The sequence below is a fragment of the Oreochromis aureus genome, linkage group 7 (genome assembly GCF_013358895.1).
Source record: "Oreochromis aureus strain Israel breed Guangdong linkage group 7, ZZ_aureus, whole genome shotgun sequence".
Classification (NCBI taxonomy): domain Eukaryota; kingdom Metazoa; phylum Chordata; class Actinopteri; order Cichliformes; family Cichlidae; genus Oreochromis; species Oreochromis aureus.
This window is the reverse complement of record NC_052948.1, coordinates 18,207,993-18,227,278: the sequence shown is the minus strand read 5'-3', so window position 1 is coordinate 18,227,278 and position 19,286 is coordinate 18,207,993.

Genomic DNA, 19,286 nt, shown 5'->3' with positions numbered 1-19,286 from the left:
CAATTTTTAAAGGTTTACAAACTCCTACTTTGTTCAAGGTTTTCTGACCTCTTTTCTACACTGTTCCCTTGTATTGTCATGTAGCGATGTGCTTGAAAATGCCATTCTGTAGCTGAATAAATAACCCAAGGCAAACTAGGGCGGTTTGCTCTGATCTGACACAATAAACTTCTCTGAAATTTCAAAGCAGGTCTAGACCTCAGCTCTGGGGCCTTGACAATAGTCTCGGCTCGAAAAATGACAGAACACTGCCACAGGTGGTTTATTCTTTAAACTATAAAACAATGCTGCACCTTATTTGTTCCTTATTTAAAAACCTGTTGGAACTTGCTGATGGATGAGGTTAAGGTCTACGCTGTGGGGAGAGCAAAGAAGAGCAATAAAAGGGTGGATACACTGACACACACTGTAACTTTTTCCTGTTTGGTTTGCCCGTGTGCTCTTTGTTGCATGATAATGATATATAACATAATATATAATACACCTACAGTGCTGAACATTGACTCAATGATTTACTAAATAGGCCATAAATATCAGCCATAGATGTATAAAAATAATGATATTAAAAAAAATACAACAAAAAACTATTAGTATCCAGGTCACAACTCCTCAGCAGCCCACAATTGTGTTTTCCTTGTGGTGAAGTCGTAAATCTCATAATCACCTTTACAAGCTCAAACATTGAGCTTCTATTCATTATAGTGAGAGATGTGCATGTTTATCATGCGACTGATCCCTCTCGATCTGAAAAAAACCAAAGGCTTTTTGTCTTGTGCATTGACTACACTTGGGGTTAACGCCTCACAAGCTCTTATACCTACACCTAAAACGCTGAGTCATGCTAATCCCATGGATTTATCTTTTATCCACAGTGAAAACAATTGGTGGCAATGTTTAGTGGACTGTAAATAAGAACAGCTCAGAATAATGGTAACTGTGGATGATATGCTGGACTGCGCACACCCACCACAGACTCAGTCTATGGATTAAGCAGTCTCCTGTCATGATCACGTGGGCTGTGTAAGTCTTTTCCCCCTGACATTTAATGAAGCACCAGTAATATAACTCTTATTCTAAATTAGTTTAAGAAAAAGCCTTCAAACTTAAATATCTGTCAATACTTTTGATGAATGTGGCTATCCATTAAAGTCTGGTGTGTTAAAGCTAAGTCAGGTTTGTGCTTTTCAAAATTTCATTTAGCTGTGACTCAGTTCAGAGACTAGATCTTTCACAAATCAAACCAATTCAATTAAATCTTATTTATGTAGCACCAAATCACAAGAACAGTCACCTCAAGGTGCCTTATATTGTAAGGTAAAGCCCCTCGAATAATACAGAGAAAACCCCAACAATCAGATGATGCCCTATGAACAAGCACTTGGTGACAGTGGGAAGGAAAAACTCCCTTTTAACAGGAAGAAACCTCTGGCAGGGGGGTAAACAAGATAAAAGGCACAGTATGGAGGAGAGCCATAAATTAATAATAACAAATTATTAAATACAAATTGGTGTATAAACACATGTATAAACACAGAGTGAAAAGAGGTGAATAAAGACTCCTCATGGGAACTCAAAAGCAGCCTAGACCTATTGCAGCATAACTACGGGAGGATTCAAGGTCGTCTGATCCAGCCATAATTATATGCTTTATCAAAAAGGAAAGTTTTTAGCCAAATCTTAAAAGTAGAGAGGGTGTCTGTCTCCTGAATCCAAACTGGGAGCTGGTTCCAGAGAAGACGAGGCTAATATCCTAGGAATCACAAGTAAGCCTGAGACTGAAGTGCTCTATTTCGGTCATATGGTACTATGAGCTCTTTAACATAAGATTAACAGGAAGCCAATGAAGAGAAGCCAATATGGGAGAAATGTGCTTTCTCTTTCTAGTCATTTCAAACCAGTTTTCTTTAATATGTTGGTTACAGCTTTAAACAAGTTTAAACAAATATAATTTAAGAAATCCTTCTTCCATGTTCTGAAGCATTAGTTTAGCTTTCTGTAATACTTGAACATTACTACCCAGTAAGTGTAAAAACCCTGCATGTTTTGGAGTGCAGTATTTAACATGTAACTCACTGTCAGTGTTATCATGCACAATGTCCCACAAGTCATAGCAACATCATCTTTTTTTAGATTTTACAGGCACAGTTACTACTGTAGAGGCTGGGTGTTAACCAGGGAAAGAATATCTACAAATTACAAAAAAAAAAAAAAAAAAAAAAGTTGCAAAATCCCTTAAAATACACATTTGCAAATTGTGGTTGCCTAACATAGCCAAGTGTGTTTGCAAATTATCAGTGTGAATCCTTTTAACTTCACCCACCATCTTTGCCATGGGGAGATGATTGCTACATGGTATAATTGAAGAGTAGATCAAAAGCCAAGGCAGAAGTGGTCGCTGAAGACAAGTGTAAGGGTGCATCCATACCCACTGCAGCGCTCTGTGGAAACTCAGACCCACAGATTACAGGCTTCAGCTTATCATTACAATAGTTGCTGGGTAAGGAGCAAGTCCTGCCCATAGTTGACTGATTTCCAAATTACTTAAAGAATGCACAAATTGAAGCTCAAGATCTGTTTTATTCTACGATATGATCTGGAATTCTGGGGCACATCCAACTCAAATAGCTGGCTATAATGTCGGAGCAACTTTTAATTTTTACCAAAATACCCTCGTAATACTGCATTACAACAAGATTTGTGAGAGTCCAAATGTGTGACTGAATAATCTTTAAAGTCGTATTATAGTGCAGGATGTTGTGGTTGTTTGCATACGTTGTTTCAACATGTGCTCGCAAACTAAAAGGAGTCACGTGATCCCACGGACAAAAGTTCACTGTGTAGGTGAATTAAGGTTGTGCCAACTTGTTTCCTTTTCATTCTTGACAGATCACCCTCAGTATTTGTCCAGCAGGTCCACCTTAAGCCCACCAGTGAGTACCCCACACCCATCGTGCATACATATATGTACAAACACGTACATACATCTCAAACCCTTGAAACCACCAGCCACACCCGCTCTGTCATTGATGGAATACAGATGTTATCAGCATGCTGCTAGGTCTAGGGGAGGCTGGATAACACTGTTTGCTCTCTTTAAAACACTGGCCACCTACTTTTCTCCACATCTGTTATACAACCAGAGCAGGAGCAAAACAGGGAAGTAGAGACAGGTCACGCTCTGGATAACTATATTTTAATTAAATGTCCTGGAACACCAGGGTAACAAATTGTCATCACTTATTATTGCCACAATATGCACTGCTGCTAGTACTTCTGCAGATTTGTTTTACTTGAAGTGCTAATACTTGTAAACTATAGTGATAAGCAGATCGACATACACATTTTCCAAATATCCTTTTTTTATCAACTATTTGATCAAATTTCATCAGCTTTTTAGTACTAACTCATTGAGATCGTAAGAAATGTTGGCTGACGGAAACATTTTAAAACATGTGCAAACACGTGAAAATACAGTACATACGTGAAAATACAGCACATAGGGCAACAAAAGATTTTTTTTACAATTCTAACTCTAATTCGAGGAGTACATGTCAACATTTGCTATGAATATCTGTATTCTCTAACACAGTCTGAACTCTCTTAGGCAAATTTCCTTCACTAGTCTTGAAGAATATCTGTCCAGGTTTCTTGAAGGACATCCCAAGCTTTTCTTTGGATGTTGGCCGCTCTGTCAAGATGATCTCACACTAGTTCAATCATTTTGAAGCTCTGGGGAGTCCATAGTGTCTTTTCTATCCAGGTAGGCTTTTATTCAATTCAATTCAATTTTATTTATACAGCGCCAAATCACAACATCAGTGGCCTCAAGGCGACTGACTTTTACTGCATTGACAGTGTGTACAGGATCATTTTCATGCTGAAACATGAAGCTGTTGCCAATCAGTGGCTTTCCAAATGGTTTTGCATCAAAATCTGATGATACTTTTCTGTGTTTTTGACAAGATCTCCAACACCACTGGCTGGAGTGGAGCCCCAAACAATGACAGGGCCTCCACCGTGTTTTACAGACGGCTCACTGTTGTTTCATCTCCCAGCCTCCCTAATGACAATTTGAACCAAAAATTTTAAATTTGGATTCATCACTCCATCAGATGTGTTGCCACTGATTTTCAGTCTATTTCTTGTGTAATTTGACATAACTGAGCCTTTGCTCTCTGTTTACATTGCTCCAGTCTCTGAAGAAGTCACTTGGATGAGTGACGAAAACTGACCTTCAGATGAACACTTGACCTACAATTAACTTTCTGGGATTTCCTTACCTGGGTGACTGAGCACACATCAGGAAACTATTAAGTAATATAGGCCACTATGCGATTGTAACATATAACACACTATATAAATTTAATGTAAAACAAACATTTGGCACTGCAAATTAAAGTTATGTACCATCTACATATTTGACATCAACTAATCAGCAAGATATGCAAGAAATATTTTAACAACTTTCCAAGTTGTTCTCACGTGTCTAGCTGTGTAGCAAAAAACAATTTTGAAATTCAGTGAGACCAGACTAATGCAGAAAAAATGTAGCCCTTTAAAGCCATTAAATAATTGCCAAAAAAATGACGTTTCGTTAAACTTCTGGTGAAATTAAAAAAAATCTTAATTTGCATATAAATTTAAATTTGTATAATACTTACTACCTCAGAATTTATTTATTTTTTTGCAACTTATTGCTTAAAAGTGCATTTTCAACTTTTTGGGGTTTTTCAGGGGGAAAAATTCACACTGATGATGTAGAAGTCTCAAAAACTCACATAAAAAACTGTTACATTATAATACTGTTATAGGCCTGTGAGTTTGTCTGCAAAAAAGGGCAAAGATGCTGAGGTTAACAAAATCAACATTTGCATCTTACTTGTTTTTTAAGTAAACAGTTTGTTACTTCTATATGCGACTATATTGTCTGTTTTGGAGAGGCAATAAAAACGTTCTTTAACTCCTTTAGAATTCCTTTGCCAAGAACTGTTAAAGGGAAAAACTTCAGTCAGTGAGAAAGACGTTTTAACGCTGTTTGTAAAAGTACATCTCATCCAGAATGTGGAGCTACAGCAGCACACAGTACCACACACCACACATTTTGCAAAAGTGATTAATGTGCATCACAAAAACCTGGAAATGCTTAATGGCAGTTGCAAAGCTATTCTGTCTGTAAAGGCTAAACCACAGCAGAGGTCCTTGGGGATAAAGAAGACAAAGTGAGGTGTTTCAGACACATGCCAAAGTTAACTGATGCAAAAAGATACTCACTGGGGCTTTTATGGGTCATTTATTTTAACTGTGATGGAAGGAGAGGGTTAGTATGTATGCTCGGAATCAGTTTGGGGGCTGCTTGGTAATGTCCGTGGGTAACAGGAGTCATTCCTTGTGATTTCCAAAGACTTTCTGATATTTTCTCAGGCTGTAAACTCTGGGTCAGAGACCTGGGACAGCTCTTTGTTTCCTTCTGCAGCAGACTGGAGGCCCAGACTGATCCATTGCTAGAGGCCAAAAAGATAAAGCAAACAAATATCAGCTGGGAAAAGATGGAAACGGTTTAGATAGTACAGGCAGGAAATAGTGATTTGTTTGAAAATCTCCTATCTAGCTTCACATTTACATATTGTTAAATGTAAATGGTTATATATATATGTGTGTGTGTATATATATATATAGTCCTGGACATAAGCAGTCAAATACTGTGAGTAATTTTATTTTAATATATTTATATATTTTATTTTTGTTTGTTTTTTTGCTTAGTTGCACTTAGAAAATGTGCATCCACATGTTAAGACTCAGAAACTGCTTTAAGAGAATTTACATTTGTCTCCACTTGCATCTGGAAAAAAAAAGAAGACCAGGGCCTCCCAGGCCATGATTACATGTTATATTTTGCTGTTACATTTCTAATTAGAGAACACACAGGAGTGGAGGATGTGGAACAAGTTGAGTCACAGTCGGTTTGCTTTCAGGAACATTTCATAGCCACATATTCATTCGCTGACAATCCGCTGCAGTATTATACTTCTGTGCTGCGGTAAAACCCTTCTGCCCCAATTCTGACCCTGCAGGAAGGCCGCTGGGCTTCATAGCACTGTAGCTACATGCATTTTTCCATTGTTCCACCTGTGTTTACATCCATGATGTAATGTGAGTGCTTAACACTACCCTGAGGCTACAATGGGACTTCTGCTGTTGGTGGAATAATTTGCAATCTCCTGTTTTGTTTGTTTTACCTCACATCAGATGGAATTCCCCTCTTATCTAAATCCAATAATTACTTAAACCTGGATGTCAAAACACTTTCCATTATCATCACAGCCCCTTTTACCCCCCTTTTCCCTTTGATGCCAGTTGTTACCATGCAGGAGCCGAGTACTTGTGTCTTTTCTGGCTTAACTGAGTTGTCAGGATGCATAAACAAGAGAGTGAAGTCTGTCCCAGGGGACAGGAACACTCTGTGTGATCTCAGGATATGCTGCTGACTTGTCGGGATTAAGACAACACTATGCTGTATGTAACTTTCATTTAGGACTAGTCTAAAGATGTTGTGTCTGTTTACTGAAAACAGATCATGTTTTTGTGCTGTTTTTGGCTCTTCACGTAATTAAACCACATTTCAAAATGTTTGATGCTGCTAACGTGAATCTAAATTTGAAGGCATCTAATAGCCACTTTAGATGCCCACGTCGTTAGTGTTTGTTAAAGAAAATAACAGCACTGAACATTTTTTTTTATATAAAACCTTATTTGTAGGGTGTGTCATGGTATAAATCTCATATTAGATGCTAGAAAATGAAATTTAAATAGTGACTGACTTGGTGCTTCTGTTCCATATATCCTGTCTATGTCCAGGATTTAAGCAACACTGATGGGGTGGATGTGGAAGTAGTGCAGGTCATCTACTAGTTGGAGGGTGGGTTCAACTTTTTGTCTGTTCCAGTCTTAATGCCACCATATCCTTGGACAAAATGCTAAACATTGGGTTGCTCCTGATGTGTAAATATTAGATAGAAAGCAGCTTGTGTGACTGGGTAAATGAAACATGCTGTATGTATAAAATGCTTTGAGTGCTCAAGTAGAGTAGAAAAACCTTTTATAAGAACCAATCCATTCACCATAATTTACAAATGAAGGACTTTGTTCTTAAAGGCTGTGATGGCTCTTAATGTTGATGGATTTTAATCTTTTAGCTTAATCCCAGTCAGGCACCAGTGCAGAGATGCTTTACTGAAATTCTGGGTGTGTTGTAGGATTCTGGTCTCTACTTTCACTCAGACAGATCTTGATGCATTTGCTTTCTTTCTTTTCCTCAGTGTCTGGACATGCTTCTGTTTCCTCAGTTACCTTGCTGATGGAGACGGGTTATTATTACACCAATTATTACACCAATTATTTTGGTGTAATTAAAAGCAAGTTAGGTGTGGCTAAAAGAAAACTCAAGGCAAAGGGTTAAAGGGCAGCAATGGGCTGCTTTGGAAGGTTTCCACAGTCTTCTGTTTAGAGGACCATTTTAGTGGATGAAAAAGTTTCATGTGGGTAATGTGTATTTTGGTTACAGTAAAAAGTACATTACATGCTTGTACATATCCCATACTTACTTTTTCTAAAGTACTCTTTACTTTATTTGCTTTGTTCATAAACTGTTTTATCTGTGTGGCAAAATTCTGAATAATATACTAGCTTCTGTCGACATACAGAGACACAGCAACAACAAAATGGGACCCAGGTTTACATACTAGTATTTAGATGTCAGCTAGCACACTCAGTGAATAGCAGAAGTACTAAGGTACGTTTATTTACAGCCTTTCAGATGGGCCAGATGGGAATTAGAAAAAGAAGAAAAAAAAGAAGGGCAGCACAGGCAAAGCTTAGCAGATGACTCTGTTAATTCCTCCAGGGCTCCCTGCATGTCTCCAGCCCTTTGCACTGTAAATGGCTTCACTAAAGTCATTACTTTCTTAATTGGACCAGCTCAACATGTTTCCCAAACTCTTAAACAGTTTATGATTCGGAGATGCAAACCAAACACTAAAGACTGTTCTTTCCTCTTTGCCTCGGGGTGACAGGCCTGCCTGCCATGTGAGGAAGCAGGAAGACACCTGTGCCACATTTCCCATCATCTCTTTCTATACCATACATCAGTGTGTCTGCCCCGATGACCGAATTGTAATCAGCTTTTTGTTTAATGGGAAGGCCGATCTCAGCGGAAGGCCTAATCGCCTGCCGTGTCCTTTTCGAACCTTTCCAAAGACACCATGAGGTTTAACAAGGAAAAAGGCAGGGGGGGATAATAATTAAAAGGTACATCAGTAGGATACCATGTTCGCTCACAATCACCTAAAAGAGGGATCATTCCTCCTCACTGATTCCTGTGGCACTTGCGTGAATTGAAATCACATGTGAATGAACGAGCTGATCCACAAACGGCTGGAGCTTTCTGTGCTTCAATAGCCTCCGAGCGTGATATTACTGCAATGTTTTGAACATGCTGAATGGAGTTTGAGCCAATTTAGCATGAGGTCCCAGCTGGAGTTCCAGTCTTGATTTACTTGGGAAAAGAAAATGTCGGGAGAATGGAAAACGTTCGCTCATATACATGCAGTTCAACCCCCCTCACTTGTTGTGACAAAGATGAATGGTTGGCTTTAGGGGACTTTTAATCAAGGCTCGAGAATACAGAACGTAACATAGTCTGTGCCAGCAGACCACTTTTGAATATTAACAGGCGGATTGGATCCTTTAAACTGGATCCTTTAACCTCACAGCACTTTTTCTGATATCACCTTGATGAAGCGATTCTGACACTGTAGATATAGATACCACATCTTCACAGTCTGAATGGACTCTGACACCACAATTGTGAAGCTGAGGGTCACTTCAGAGAATCCTCCTGTACATAAGGTTTGCCTTGGCCACCTGCGTGACGAGACGTAAGGTAGAGGGTAAGTGTAAAGATGTGTGATGGAGGCTTTGGCAGGACTGTTTCCTGCCTCTCTTTCTCTCTCTCTCTCTCTCTCTCTCTCTTTTCTTCTTTAGCAGCACCAGGAGCCCCTGCATGGGGGCCACCCCCTCTGACATCAGCGAGGCCCCGCAGCCCTGGGAAGTTGAGCATGTGAGCTTCCCCAGGTCATTAGGGAGAGGCTTGAAAAGACTGTCACCAGGAAGGAGATAAGCCGCGAGGGGCGTAGTAATAAGGCCCCGAATAATAGCCCCTCTGTAGAAAGCCACTGAGGATACAGACCCAGGGATTAAAGGGAGACTGAAAAGGAGAAAGTCAATGGACCTCCACAAAAATATGAACCGAGAGTACTGGTGAATAGTGGGGGGAGTTATCAGCATTCTGGGGGCTCCTTCTCTGGGCCCCATCAAGCTCAAGGAGAAGGGCGGTGTTCTGTGTTTTTTAGCCTCTTCTCTGATGGGATTGGCAATATTAAGGCAAGACTTTTCTGCCGAGTTTGCACGTATCATTAAAAAAACAACAAAAAACCTCCAACTTAATTGGACGCAGACCTTCAGTACTCCGGTTTACTGAAGTCATCCTCAAAGTGGAGGTGCTGCGGATCATCTTTTCTGATGCAGTTTACATGTAGTGTGTTACTGCGGTGCAAGAACAGGCTGTCTGCATTCACTGTGTTTGTGGAAACTGCTCATGCATTTGTGCATTTTTGTGCATCTACTGTAGATATTGTATGTTTTTATTCTAATGGCAAAAGTCAACTCAGTGTGTAGAGGCTTGTTTCTACTTGTTTGCCTGTGCTGTTAAAATCTCAGTCACCCTCCCTGTCAACACTGTGTCCATGTCCTGTGGGAGAACGTTTTTGTTTAAACAACAGGGCATTTAAGCATCACTTTAAACTACAATGGCAGTCCAGGAAACATGTAGTTACAGTGTGGCAGAATATGAAAAGAACTGGATCAATTAAATATCTTTGGTCAAAGTAAGAAAAAGTCTATAGCAATGGAAAGTTTAATATTCAATGATACTTTTATGATCTGATCTCAGGATTTGAGGATTTCCTATGACGGGACACTTGGTGCTGTCGGTGGAAGACAGAATAAACAACCACTCAGCCTCTCTCTTTCCCTGAGACCAGTTCTTGATGTCTTATTGATTGTGAAAGTGGGTTCGGATTGGCCCGCTGTGCGCTCAGCTGCTTGAGCTGTAACACAAACCTACAGGGTAATTTAGGCTTCATGCCAAGTGTTGAAGGGGAAGAAAACCTTACAAAAGCTTGTTAATCTCTCAAAGGAAATTCAATTTTTCTTAGGGGAAACCCAGTAAAATGTACTAACAACCAGTGGGGTCTACTCGCAAGGTGATCTCTGAGAGGCTGGCGTGGCTCACGAATTGCCAAGTAATTAGGTCATTCCCTTTAATACGCATTATCTGAATCAATTTCCGATCTCACCGCAGCGCCGTGGAGCATCCCATAATGTGAGCCACATTGTCAGATGCGGTCAACGGTAATATGAAGCAGACGTGTGAAGCTGAACTCAGGTGGGCTTGATTGTATCTGCTGGAGCCATGAGGCATGTGTCAGATCTGCCCTTTAACCTCAACAGCACTTATTAGGACAATGACAAAGCCAGACGTAAACAGCCTTTTCAAATGAACTGAATGAACTTTTTAATTATCAAGTGGTAGGTATATACTTATACAGATATAATGTTTTGCCTACAAAAAAGTCACATTAGTGTGCACACACAGACAGAGAATTTAAAAACACAGCTTCTATGCTTGCACACTTCCTAAAGAAAGTCTGTTCTTTTCACTCAAACACTCCAACAAGTTTGTTAGTAGAACAAAACTCAACCTCTCTCCTCACCCCTCTGTCACCTCCCACACAGCTGCTTGCTGCCACATTGTCCTCGCATCATTGTCAATGTCACTGTCATCACCATGCGCAACATGCGCTAACCTTTCCTCTCACCGAGCCCGGCCCCTGGGGTTTCGGCTGTCGGTTGTTTCGGGGCACGACTGCGGCACTGAATGGTGAATCAAAGCTGTGCTCTCCCGCAGCAGGAAACCCCTCGACTCTGACTTGTTCTGGCCTATTCGGCAGCTCACAGCAACCAGACTTCATTCCCGAGACCACTGCTTTTAGAAACTCTGTCACTCCCCCAACTCCACAGTCACACAATCCCTGTGTAGGAGCAAGCCCAGAGAGACAGGCAGGTCTGTGAATAGGAGCAGAAATTGAATGGGCATTTCTTCAGACACAGCTAATGGGTGGTCCCTTTACCTCGGGATTGGACTGCGTGCAAGCAGCCCATCCAAAAGAGCTCTCATGCAGTGTCACCTCGAACAATAATCTGCAAAATCACTCCAGAGTTTGGACTTCCTGGAAGGACATTTACTTTGCCCATTTTCTTTTTTTGTTAAGGGGATTTTAAAAGACGGCTCTTGCTGACCATGGAAGCTGTCTTGAGCTTCCCAACCCCATCAGCTCTGTCTCTTTCACCCTTCCTCTTTTTTCCCCCTTTCTTTGTTTGCTTAAGAGTCGTCTAGGAAAAAGGTATCTTAACTCAAAAAAATTTATAATAGAGAAATTGTCCATCAACACATCATGTGTGCAGTTAGCTGACATGGAGTATTTTCAAAATTCTCAGATTGTATAGAACTGTGTACAGCGTTTCTTTGAAGCATTTTTTGCGTCTTTAAGGACATATACAGTAGTGGCCTCGAGTCCACGTGAGGTATTGTATGAGCTATAGGTGCAGGTGAGTGGGTTTTCCATGGTTTTTGTTGTGCAAACAGAGGCTGTTGAAATGCAGGAAGGTTCTGAAAGAACCACACCAGACACATCAATGTCTGTCATCTCACTCTGGGAAATGCACAACACTGACACAGGCTGCATGTAAAGGTTCCTTTGATCAGAGGTACTCTCAGATCTTCAGCAACTTCCCTGCCATTTAGACCTGTTTACACAACTCCAGACTCTAACAAGCACAGGGATAATACCTGGAAGACTGGTTTCAAGACCTGGTATAGTGGGCAACTCATAATGAAGTCTGACCTGGGTTTGGCCTCTTTTTCAGTTCATTGTTAACATTGCCGTTATTCTGATTGCTGTCATGTTCGTATTCTCCTTCACTTCCTTTGTTATTAATCTATATGAAACTGTTTGTAGTTTCATCTAAAAAAATGCAGTAGCTTTCTACTAAAATATATCACTACACATGAAAAGTACCACTCATACTTCCTTTTTTGCTTTTCTGCAGTAATAATCTAACACCACAGCTGCAAAACCACAGACTACATGACGGAAAACGCAGTCCATCATGGTTCCTATCATGCTTAATACAGATTCGGCCATGTTTTATGAGCTGCAACGCTCTGGTAGATACCACCATAAAGCACATAGTCGAAGTGGATAGACAGGAGATCAGAACCGGATGGAAGCTGTGATGACCATGTGCTGAGCTCTTACAGCAGCTCACAGGTCCCCTGATGGGGGTAGAAGGCTAAATGAAGACCACCTGTACTGGGGCTAATCCCCCAAACACCATCCTCCTCCGGAGGAGGACTGCTTCATGGACTCATGCCATAGGATTTACACTGTTTTGAATTTGAACCAGTCCCTTTTGCCCCCCCTTTTCTCTTCCACTTGAAGTATGGATAAGGGTGGCGAAAGGAAGGAAGGGGGTGCAGAGCGTTTTTCTTTTGTGTCTCTGATGTCAAGCTAAAGGTCACAGCTCACACATCTGACAGAATATTGTGTTCTGTTGGAGGTAACTGATGTATAATCATAAAATTGTTTTGTGTTCATGTGCTCAATCACCGCTATCTGTTTTGGATTACGTTGCATCTCTTAAGTTTGCTCAATAAAGGAAAAATAAAGTTTCTCATTATGAAACAATTGTTCCACGTCCTTTTGTGCATTTGCAAAAGTTTTATGTTTGTATCTGGGTTTTGTTTTGTTTTTTGCCCAAATGTATCTGTTATCAAATCGTGGGAATACTTGACACAATTGCAAGTTAAAATGAACGCATGGAGAATTGAGCGCTTTGCCGCACTGTGCGCAATCAAGATTAGATCCGCAGATTCAAGGGCTTTGAAGCTGTGTATATGATGAAGGTCGCAAACAATATCTGACATCAGATTTTAACCTTGTTGTAGCGAGAAGTGAAGCACATACAAAGCGCACACACAAACATACACACAGACAAGCAAGCACATGCACATTAAGATTACATGATTCCATGAGCTAAGGAGACTGGCTGTCTACTTGTGTTTCAAGATAACGTATAAAAAAGGGGACAGTTTCCAGGTGTTGAACGCATTTCCTTCCACCCCCCCCCCTTTTTGGCTATAGGTAGTCTCAGTGTGAAAGAGAGGAAGTGATTTACAGAGTTATTATATTTTGGGGTTCTTTCTTTTTTGTTGTTGAATTTTGGCTTGAGTTCATTAAGTTTTCTCACTGGATTTACTTGTTTTAATTTATTCATTGTTTAAAAATGTTCAATATAGATTCAATACTGGCATTTAAGTACTACACATAAATATAAATGCAAGTTCTGTAATGTGCTATAGTCCTGTAGCCTAATGCTTATCATGGCCTCTGCTTTATATTAATAAAATGAATGAAAAATGGGAAGCTAATGTTATGAATATTTAAGATAGTAAAGTCGGTACATAGCCAAATGTCTCAGACACTGGATACACACAATGAATGTGCGCTCCATTGGTAGCAGAGGGTTGTAATTTCAAGCTCACTTCTGTGGAGTGTTGAATGCTTGAAAACACTTGACCACTTGGCAGTCACAAGGTTATGTTAGTGCATGGTTGTAAAGCTATTAGTGCTGGTAGAGTTTTATTGAGTTTGATAGCATCCTTATATTGTGCATAACTGTGCGGTTGACCTGTGTGCCGTATGGTGTCTTGTTGGAGAACTCTCAGCGAGGTTTAAACAGTCTGTCTGTTATATCTCTTTCTCTCTTGCTCGCTCACAGTGTAAGATACTCAAAGAGCAGCAGAGGGTTGTGAGCAAAGTGACTACCAGTGTGCAGTGTGAATTCTCAGGCTTTCTTATCATGAAGCATTTTGATAACACTAATTTTAGACCTCCTAATATCTCAGAGACCAGGTTATCTGTGCCTGTAAGGTTCCTGGGCTCACAAAAAGCTACCATCTTTCACTGTGAAAGAACCAGGTCTTCATCAGCGGACACATTGGCTCAGTGAAAGCCTGGTTTGACAGATTCGACTCAGGCAGACAGTGTATGTGTGTGTTTCAAGGACAGGATCCTCACAACTAAATAAGGAGAAGTACAGAAGATGTTAAGATGTGTTTATAATAAACAGTTTGGCTCTGAACTTTGTCAATGCCAAATCATTTTAAGCTTAGAGATTTAGTCAGAGCCAGAAATTCAGATGGGATTATAGAAATTGGGATTAAATTTCAAAATAAATGAGGTGCCGGTAGGATTTTGGGTCTTTTGCACACAGCCTGGCGAGCAGTTTACTTATGTTTCCAGTCTGCATGATGAACTGAACCAATGTATTAGTGGCTGTTGCATTTTATTTAGTCTTTCTTTTCATTCAACTATTGTTTTAAGAATTTAGCTCAATGAAACAGTATCTTACTCTAAACTAAAATAAGTTTTTGGTCTCTGAGAAAGAAGGTTTAAAAAAAAAGAAGAAAAAAAAGCCTTGCGCATGTGTGTTTATGTCTGTGCAACACTTTTATGCTCCAGGCCCTAATCCTTCTGTGAGGGAATGAAATGAGGCGAAAAGCAAAGTGATTCTTTGTGTGAGTGCCGAATAGCAGTGAGCTCAGCGGGTGTGTAAAAGGATGAGCCCTGCTTTAGACAGACTGACACTGTCAAAGCTCACAAATGATTTGCCATGTCTCACGTACAACTCGTGGCCTTCAGTAATACCGGTATTACTTCTGAAAAAACTGATTTGAAATCAATGATTGGACTTACCAACAGTACAGATCAAATTTTAATCGCAAGTATTTTTCTTTTCCATTTTCTCATTTTATAAAGCTTAACAACAAATCCCCTAATACTAAATTTTCTGGTTGGAAGATATTTAATTATATTACACATTTAATGAAAACTTTGATCTATGATAAAGTATTATAGGCAGGTCTTCTCAGGTAGTACCTGAATTTTGCTTCATGTCATCTGGGATAAGCTCCAGCACCACCGCAACAATATTAGATGTGTTTGTTTGCACTGAATAAATAAATGATAAATCCCATTAATTACATTTACTGTTCATAAATGAAGACGATTGGGATTGTGAGGCAGACCAGAGGCAAGTCTGACAAAAACAAAGCTTTCTTTGCATTAACATTGACAAACCCTAAAACATCACTTATGGACAATCAATGCCACAACTGTGAATATCCACTTTCTCTCTTTCCTACATCAGACGTCATTGCTGCTTATTTTTGGGTCTTTCTGCATTATGTTTTGTATTTAATAACTGAAAGCATGCACTGTTTGGCTGACATCAGGTGACTTTCTTGGCTATTGAAGAATATCCCATTTCTTTGCCTTGAGAAACTCTTGGGTTGTTTTTGCAGTGCTTTGGGTCATTATCCATTTGCACTGTGCAGGACTGCCTGATCAGTTTTGGTGAATCTGAACAGAGAGTACAGCCGCTGTACACTTCACAACTCAACCTGCTGATTCTGTCAGCAGTCACATCATCAATAAACACTAGTTGCCCAGGCCCACTGGCAGCCACACATGCCCATTTCATAACATTTCTTTCACCCCCTTTGACAGATGATGTGCTATGCTTGCACTTTGTGGTAATCCTATGTATTTTCATGAAGGTGTTTCCTGATTCTAGACTGTGAAAATGACGCCTACCTTCTCAAGCTTGTTCCTGACTTGGTTGTTAGCCATGGAAATAATTCTGTCATCATACCCTTTAGTATATTCTTTGATCTTTTTTGGCCTTTTGGTGTTGCTGAGCAGTTTTTGCTCTGTCTGAACGGTTTATTTGCAACATTGGTGCTGTTAATTCGATTTTATTAAATTCATTTAAATTTCATTTATATCATGCCAAATATAAAATATAGGAGAGAGAAAACATAAATTCACGTCATGCAAGACTGGCATAAAAAAAACACAGAAAAGTACACACAGGAAAAAGGAGGAGATGTGCTCACTACATGGGAAATCCCCCAGCAGCCTGAGCCTATAGCAGCATAAATAAGGGATGTTTAAGGCTTCCTTGATCTGGCCTTGACTATAAGCTTTGCTGAAAAGGTGTCTGTCTCCCAAATCCAAACTGGACTTGGCAAGTATCCAGTTTCCTGTCAATAAGACAATAGAGCACTGAAGCAAGCTTGCAATCTTCTTAATGTAGTGTATGTTAATGTATTTATTTTGCCAGTCAGTCTTGCCTCGTCCTCCCATTTTTTTTTTTGCTTGTCTAACATGACAGTTTTTCTCCAAAGGCAGGTTCAAGTTTTGGCTCTTTATTATGGAAGTGGAGAACCTCCAGGCCAGGCATGTTATCTATTTTCACCGCAACCTCACTGTTATTTTGGTTGCTGGTCACAAATAGTAGGGCAGTTGTCCTGTCTGTGGCTCATGGGGATTGTACTCTGTAAATTACCCTCTGCAGTTGGAATGGTCAGGATTTAGCATCCTAGTCATATTTTAAGAAAAACACGATGGTTACTGGTGAACAGTGTGGCATTCGGTCATGGTATGGTATCAGATGGCAGATTGATGGCTGCGGTAAATGTTAGCGGTTGATGCTAAAATGCTAGTTCTTGCCCACTGATCAAACAACAAGGGTTAAAAAGCTGAGTTTGATTAAATTGACCGCATCATATCAACACATTCATGCTATTTCCATTTGCCACAGTGGACAAAGACATTTTTCAGAAATAAAATAAATCAACACTGGCGTGGCCAGCTGTCAAAAGAAATCAACACCCACTATTTTTATTAAGGGGTGTGGACGCACGATTGCCTGTTGACAAGTGCAAAAAAGGGAACACATTTCTCGGTGAAATTTAATCAGAAAGACAGTCACATGACCCATGTCACAAGTGTCATGTTGTGAGCGTGGCCACACCGGATACACCACGGGTGTGAAACGGTCGAATGCCTTCTGTTTAGATCATCATCTGCTCTCCATAACATTTATTAGTGTGATGTCTTTTTGCAGTTTAGTGACACGTCCCTGGTGTCTGATCTTTTTAAAGTCAATTTCGCCATTAAACATGATCTCACTTCACTCAGCTGTATGATTTGCCTTCTCATTTTAGCGTAATTGATACAATCATGTGAGGAATTAAATTTGGCCTTTATGGCAGCAGACCTTAACCTTGACAACACCCTTCTCCTAATTTAAAGACACATGCTTTGTCTCACTCCTGTTTGCTCAAGCTCTTTACTAGTCAGTGGAACTAGAGTGCGGAAGCAGACACTTTCTATTAATGGAAAAAAGAGTGTTAGGAAGTCAGAGACTGGAACTGGAATTAGGCTGATTGTTTCCTTATACAGTGCAGTCTAAGCCTTCCTTGTTAGGCCTTTGCTTGTCATGTAATGAGCTCAGCAGCACAGTTATAAATACAGTGTCCCAACCATGAAAAGAGGACATCAAAATACAAAATTTGTACTTATAAAACAGCAAGAATTCACCATGTTTTCACTCATTTGGCTTTGCAACCATTGCTATAATGTAAAATTAAAGCCTTTGCCGTCTGATCTATTTCAGCAAAGAAGAATCCTTTTTGGGTTTTTTTGGTATAATAAGATAATTCATCAGTGAGTCAGCCCTCAGGAGATGGGTGACAGAGTGTGCTTTAACATTGTTTTACAGCTGTCTGCAGAGCTGAGGCAGACAATGCCTCACTCAGTGGGAGTATGGAAAAGGTTGACAGACTGCTGTGTTTAAACGGAACTAAGAATTCAGCATCTTATGAAGCTGCGTTGAGGAAAGGGGGGGGGGGCTTCTTGATCAATGCACCATGAGAACCACCTGAATGGTCGCAGACCGGGGATTGCATAGTCAGTGTGTTATGCTAACTCTTTGAGGGACACAGTAACTCCCCTATCCACCTCCCAGTGACTTTTTTATTGAATTTTCCTCTGAGCTGATTCAGTATCGCCATGTTAATTATAGTACAGTGATAAGAGTTCATTATACGCATGCACTGCAACAGCGGACATTACAACACTGCACAACAATAAAGGATTCTGTGGACGGTCATGGAGGAACTTATGGTCAACAATCCATTACCCTCCTGGGAGGAACAATTCTCTGTTGTCATGTTACAATCTTTGCACTTGACACCACTTACATGTACAAATATGTGTCAAATAAAGAAGATTTTGCAACACCACGAGAAGAGGCTGGTTAAGGCAAGGCTGGGTGATTTGTATCAGGAGGTATAGATCACTGTTATGACTGCAGAGTTCAAAACCAGCGACCCATGAGAGGCACAGCGGCTCTGGAACTGCTTGAGCTTTCGAGCTTAGGCTTTGCTTAAGTTTGGGGTGCAGCAGAGAGGGGAGGGAAGTTCAGACTTTGGTTGATAAATCACCTGACATGTTGGTGAGCTTCCACTACTGTCTTTGATTAGTGTACACTTTAACTAGTACTTTGAAGAGTGTAAGGATTCTTGCAGAGCTCCAAATGTGCTAAGGATACACCAGTGCCATTTTTTCATTATTAATTCAGTTTACCGAAAGATTTTATGTTTTTTTGCATTCTTTTCCCCATAAAAACAGTATTTGACAACTTCCCCTGTAACAAATGATGAATTTTGCCACCTCAGAATGTATCAATCAAGAAGTGGTTTGATGACCATTAGTATAGTTCCAGTGTTTTTCCAAGAACCTGGACCTATACTGTTAAGCTGATCACTAAATTATTATGTAGACCAAGTCATTTTGTCCTGGAAGCAGGTCTGAAATTACAGATATTGATCAAATCAGAAAAGAGAAATGAGGTTTACCCCTGCTAGGCCTCCGAGGGCGAAAGAATTAAAGACATAAATCAGTGTCAGAACAAAATACTTGATACAGACAATGAATGACCAAGGGAAGAAACAAGAAGCACTGACATGTATAAAGAGGCAAATCGTTCAATGACTTCTTTTTTTACTGGGTTTTAAATAACAGTAACATAGACAAAGGTTTCGGAGGTACACCAACTAAACTTTCTGCATCATTTCCCACTTCCTGCTTTCGCTCCTATCTCTCTATTATCATGGAAAAGGGCAGACACTTGTAAAGGGAGTGAAATATTTAGATGGCAGTGAATATAACAATTTTTACCTTATTTTTTTATAACCTAAA